Source organism: Lemur catta, chromosome 2, assembly GCF_020740605.2.
Source record: "Lemur catta isolate mLemCat1 chromosome 2, mLemCat1.pri, whole genome shotgun sequence".
In the NCBI taxonomy this organism is placed as follows: Eukaryota; Metazoa; Chordata; class Mammalia; order Primates; family Lemuridae; genus Lemur; species Lemur catta.
The window spans coordinates 18533700-18540427 of record NC_059129.1 but is presented as its reverse complement, the minus strand read 5'-3'; positions in this window follow the sequence as shown (position 1 = coordinate 18540427).

The window sequence follows — 6728 nt, the reverse complement described above, 5'->3', positions numbered from 1 at the left end:
TCACTTGAGAGAACCACGTCCAGAAATGATGGGGTTCTGTTTTACAGGATGCAGTACATACTTTAATCAGAGACTATTATGAGGTACTATATCCTCTATGGGCCAGAATATATGAGTCAGAATCAAGGAGTAGAATTAGATCTTGTTCTTCTCACTATTATACTTAATAAGCCACTTACAGACTTTTCTTTTGTTTCCCATCTTGGCAACTTTGAGCTCTGCTGAGTCGGAGGCCTGAGTCCTCAAAGGAGGAATTATTCCACCAGGGGACACAAAGATTCCACTGAATTGGAAAATGAGACAGCCACCTGGCCATTTGGGACTTTATGCCACTGCACCAACCACAGCAAAAGGGATTACTCTAATGGCTGGAGTCATTGGTCCTTATGACCAGGAGGAAACCAGGCTGCTGCTACACCGTAGGGCTAAGAATGGTGTGTCTTACACATGCAACAATAAAGGTTAATGGACAACTACACTAACTACCAGAAGTCAGGATGACTACGGCAGGCATAAACTATGCGTCACTCTACCAGGTAAAAAGTCCAACTGTCTGAGTCCAGGGAAATATTGCTTGGATACTTGGAGAAGGAACCACAGTTAAAAATTATGGGCTCATAATCAATTACAGAAATGAAGATTGTAGAAGCTTGTCATAGTTTCTTTTTGCTTAATATATTCATGTGTTTATTTATATATGCTAATCATTTTCTTTTTTTCTCTTATTTTTTTTACAAGTTGTTGGAGATTAACTTTACAATTTAGTGTTTAGGTACCAGAATATTTAGAAAGACTGTGACTGAATTTGAGGCATAATTAAAATAACCAGCGATTGATACAATGATTGTTAAGACTGTGGATCTCCTCATTTTAGGGAAAAGGTGAGAACTTCACTTGTATAAAGGATCGCTGTGTTTTATAAGCTGGAAACATTGAGTTGTTTCATTGTGGGTGTTCTAATACGTGAAAAGGGGTATGTTTGGAAGCCAAAGGGACAGACAATGCCAGTTATCCATTTCTTGTCTCTCAGCTCCAAATCCACCCTTCATTGCCCATAATTAGTTAATATTGATGAGTGATTGAATGAATGAGAGAATTTCAACCTTGAATTTGGAAGGCGCTAGATTAGGTTACTACTTGAAATAAGCAATAATTCTGGAAAATAGGAGTTAGAAGAAAAGGACATGGATACAAAATGAATCCAACTAAAAGAACTGGAAAGGTAGAAGGAGGAGAGAAGGGAGAGCTTGGCAGAGGATCAGAAAGGGGAACGAGAGAGGAGAGAGAACAGAGGGCACCTGGGGAAGTAGATAAAAAGGTGAACTCTAAGTCAGTGTGTGGCATCTCAGGCACCAAATCTAGGAGAGGCACTAGGGAAAGGAACACAGGTGTAAGAAGGAGGGTTGTGCTTATGGAGAAAAGTCTAGTTGATGTAGGTTTGGACCAGAGAAGATCCTGCATGTGGACCCAACCACCCAACATCAAGAAGAGGCTGGACTTGGGGGACTCAGAATTTTGGGGGATGTTTGGGAGGTCATTTCTAAAGGATTTGAATGCTGAGGTATGGGAAGATCTTTCTCCTTCGGAGAGTTTCAAGGGAAAAGAGTCTGCTCCAGAGGTTTCAGGGAACTGACTCCCATTTCTTCCTTCTCTCGTGGCCAGGAGACTGGCCATAGTGGCAGCATTTTAGAATGACCATGAGCCAGAAGAGGATCATCCTGGCCACTTTGATGAGCACCACTTCCCTGGCTGTTGAAATTTTCTACATCTGGAAGAAGCAAGAGGTAACTGGGGTGGAGAAAGTCCAAAGAGGATGAGAAGCCCAGAGGGAGAAAAGAAAGGAAAGATGGGAGGATGGTGACATGGGACCAGGAGGGCAGAAGCCTTGCTGCCTTCTAGACCAATGGGGAAATCCCAGGATTTGGGACCTGGACAGGAGGAAATTAGGCAATTGTTTCTTTTTAAGGAGAAATGTCTCTACTCTAGCAGTTTTGTGTATTCCCAGTCCCCAAGATCTGAAGAGCAGTGATGGAGAGGACAGGGAAGAGGCGACACAGGAAATTGGGTTCCAGTCCCTTGAAGTAGGCTTGGAAACGCAGTTATCATGTGGGCTGTAGCTCCCAGAGATAGGGGTCCTGGACCCCCCTCTCCCCTGGATTCCTGGAAGGTAGGAGGAGATGAAAACAAGGTGCGCTAATGCTGAAATGCAAAGCCCAGGAAGGTGCAAAGGGACTGGAGCCCAGACGCTAGCAGGAGAGGAGGTGATGTTTGCAGGATGGAGAAATCCCTGGAAGGAGATGGAGGGAGAGAGTTTGAATTTATGGAAGAAACTGAGATCAATCTTGGAAGCTACATTCGGGAGCAAGGTAGAGATAAATGTGAGAAACAGGTCAGGGATGTACAAAGTGAAGAGATGTTTGATAAACAGGTGCCAGAGAGAGGTGATGTGACTTCTGCGAGCGCTAAAGAAGATAAGGAAACTCAGGGAAGTGAGTGGAAAGGGTGAGTAGAGCATCTTTGAATGTGTCATCTCCTGCTCCCTCCCTCACTTTGCCCCTGAAGGATGCAACTATGGAGACCTGTGCCTGGAGCCCCACTGGGAGAGAAATGAGACAGCAGAGCTTTCTTTTGAAAGGAGATGGGAAATATGCTCGGAAAGGGAGCCCATTCACCAAACTGATTGCAAAGGCATAGCTAGGGTGCTCCCATCCCCTTCTGATGAAGGCTGAAGCAGCAGCTCATGCCATTTTTGGATGGCAAAGATGCTTGTTGGCCGTGGGAAGGGCCACAGCATGAGCCGCATTGGAAAGACCTTGGTTGCGGTGTCACACTGTAATTAGTGAGGGAGAACAGCAGATCTCGGGGTCCATCCAGCCTGGCAGCTGCACACAGGTGGCTTGCAGACATGCGTCATTTGGCACACGAAATGTTTCTTCCCCGCAACCCCCCAAATTGGGAGATTTTAATTTTACAGTCCAGACTTGTCGTTTCTCAGATCCAGACTTCTGGCTTCACTGGGACACATCCCTTCCTTGCAGAAGGTGGCGGGAGCTCAGAAGCAGACACCCCTTTTAAACAGAGCACATACTCTCCAGTTTGCCACAGTGCCTGCTGGCTTCATCCTTTTTGGTTACCTGTCCCACGTAGGCATTTGAGTTTGGGACCCCTCATCTAATCCAGCCTCTCCTTTTACAGAGTGAAACTGGGGCCCCAGAGATCCAGTCACTTGCCTTAGTTGGTTAAGAGCTGGTAAGAGACACAGGCTAGAATTCTTGTCTCCTGGGACATACCCCGTGTTTGCTGCTACCAGCTGCTGCCTCTCCTTGGAAAATGCTCAGGCCTTTGAGAAGGACGTTGTCCCTGTAGGTTATGTGACAGGGAGATGTCGTTGAGTTGCTTTCACCACAATGAATGCCTCTATCTTGATGCCCAGACACTTTTTCCTACATGTTTTAGGTGAGGAATATGGCCTCCCTGTTTTGGAATGGAGTGGTGGTATCACTTGAATTTCAAACTACGATTACTGCTCATACTTCAGTGAAATGCAGAGGACCCCGGGGTGCTGCATAGGGCTACTCTTGAGAGCAAAACTGCTCACCTAATTTACCAAGTTTGGGGGCTATTAATATTTTGCCTCATATGCACTTTCTCTTTCTCTCTGTGTATATATTTTAAATATATGTAATTTGGGGGAAACATTTGAAAGCAGGTTGCATACATGACACTCCCTTGCCCCACAATACTTCAGTGTATATTTACGAAGAATATACCCTTATGTATCTACAGTAGAGTTATCACGCATTCAGGAAATTTATTATGGATACTTTATTGTCTATATTCCAAATTCATCAATTTTCCCCATAATGTCTTTTATAGCAATTTTTTCCTGGTACAGGATCAAGGTCAGGGTCAAGTATTTCATTTAGCTGTTAGTCACTTTAGCCACCTTTAATCTAAAACACTGCCTCAACCTTTCTTCCACACCATGGAAAATTTCGAGGAATACAGTCCAGTGACTTCTACTGTTTCTTCTTTTCATGTATTTATTTATTTTTGAGACAGAGTGTCACTCTGTTGCCTGGACTAGAGTGCCGTGGCATCAGCCTAGCTCACAGCAACCTCAAACTCCTGGGCTCAAGCAATCCTCCTGCCTCAGCCTCCCAAGTAGCTGGGACTACAGACATGCACCACCATTCCCGGCTAATTTTTTCTATATATATTTTTAGCTGTCCATATAATTTCTTTCTATTTTTAGTAGAGACAGGGTCTTGCTCTTGCTCAGGCTGGTCTCGAACTCCTGAGGTCAAACGATCCACCCGCCTCGGCCTCCCAGAGTGCTAGGATTACAGGCGTGAGCCACCCTGCCCAGCCTCTTTTCATGTATTTATACATGTATGTTTATATCTATTAACAGCATGGATAGACATTCTTCTTTTATTCAGTGGGTTATATTGTTGTCCTTACTTATCTTGACATTGAAATTGTCTCAGATTTGGCCAACGGGGGCCTCTTCAAGCTGGCTCCTGAGTTTCTTTCATGCCCTCATATTTTTTAAATACTTATTTTCTGGCACAACAAAATATTCCAAACTCATCTTGCCTTCCTCTTGCCCTGGCTAGCATTGGTCATTTCTTCAAGGAGCCCTTGGTTCTTTTAACAGAGAATGGTATTTAGAAAGCAAGATATGGGCAGTAGGTGTGTGTATCCATGTACAGTCCAGCTACCTGCCTGTAGAAATAGATATATTTTTTTCATGAGTCTTATGCTGGCACTTCCCATTCCGATCCAGTCTTACAAAGCTCTTGCTCCCTTTCCCCCATTCTATATTTGTATCTCCCTTCCTTCCCTGTGAGATCCCTGGCTCCTAGCAACATCCATATATTTACTCATGTGCTCAATCCTACAATACTATCCAAAATAGTATTGTAGTTGCAGAATTTCCATGCCCTGACCACTATAATAAACCTACTAAGAAGAGTGCGAGATTTGTTGACAGTTATTTTTTCTTTAGACTGAGGCTACTTGAAAGTTACTTGAATTAGTTCTATTTTTTTTCCTGCAATGGGTTTATTCATCTAAAATAGGGTTCATTGTTTGTATCTGTATTCATCTTTTAGGTACCCTCATCCTTGTTGATTTATTTAAATATGTTGACCATTAACATGATTTGAAGTCAAAACTATAGCAAAAGGTATACTCAAAGTGTATCCCTACCCCAATCAGAGCTCTATTGTTTCTGCAATAAGATTGTAAGCCAAAAGAATTCTCATTTTGCCCTACTCACCCACAAGAGGTAACCAATTTGATTAGTTTCTTGTTTATCCTGCGTTTTTCTTTGCAAAAATTTGTGGATACATTTATGTTTTTAGTCTTTTCAACTTTGCTTTTTTTACTTAATATATCCTGGAAATCGCTCCATATCAAATCGTGATATAATTTTTAAATTGCATACAGTAAGACAACATTCCATTCATTTACTAAATAATTTAATGAGTAGGTCCCAGCCACTGAGCTAGGCACGAGGGATAGAGAAATGCCCTTTATGACCTCAGACTCCAAAAGAGAGACATGGAAACAAAAATAACACAGTGCTCTGGGGACTGGGAGAAGTCATTAACAGAGGATATTGGAAAGAACTGATACTTGATCTTGAAGAATGAGAAAGTAGAGGATCGGAAGGGAATTCTGTGTGCAGAAACAGCGCTTGTATAGACAGAGTTGAACAAGGGCAATGCACGTTGTGCAAAAGAGAATTTTGTGGGGCTAAAACTTAGAATTTGAGTGCAGGAGCAGGATGGGGTGGGTGGAAGGAGTTAGAGTGCTCACAATGAGGCTGGAGAGGTGGCATGGCACTGGGTAGTACAGCTAATGCCAGGAAAAACCTGGACTGTTATGGCACCCGGGAGACATAAAGAACCTTTAAAATACCGTCCAGATCCACTCACTTTACAAATATTTAATTGACTGCCTGCATTGTGCTAGGTACTACAGAGCGAGGGGTCCAGATCCCAACCCTTAGGGAGCTGACACTAGCAGGAAGACAGAGTTAAAGGAGCTGTTAGAATAAAGTGGGATAAATTGCTGGGCAAGCACGCAGGAGGGAAACGTACCACATTTACAGACAGGAGTGAGGCCGGGGCCAAGGAATACTTCCCAAAGAGCAATGCAGACTTTTAGGTAGGTATGCGCTTGCTTGCTTGGTGGGAAGTGGGTAAGGAAGAGCTCCAGGGCTAATGCCTAGAGGAAGGAAGACTGAGGTGTTGAGTATTTCACTGGGATTAAGACCACCGTGGGTGTCACTGCCCCACTCTATTCTCCCTGTTGCAAAGAGTATGTAAACCTTTAAAAACGCAAATGTGGGCTGGTCCGATGGTAGTGGGTTATCAGAACTTATTAATATTAGTGTCCCTAAAGTTGGTATTCAATCCCCCACTGCTAAATTAGACTGGCTTTTTAAAAAGTGGGTAAAAAAATAATAAATAAAAATGCAAATTTGACCTCTTTTCATTTTTTAAAAAAGGCTCCCCCTGCTCTGCATATAATGTTGAGGTCTCTTACAAGGCTTGGGAACCTTTAAAACCTGGTCCCAGGAAAACTACCTCTCCAGTCTCATTTTTAAGCTCTCCCTCCTTTAAATGTATGCTCCAGCCAAGCTGGATTTTTCTTAGCTTGTCACGTTATTCTTCTGCCTAGAACCCCATCTCCCTTCCCTCTTCTCAATGTAGATG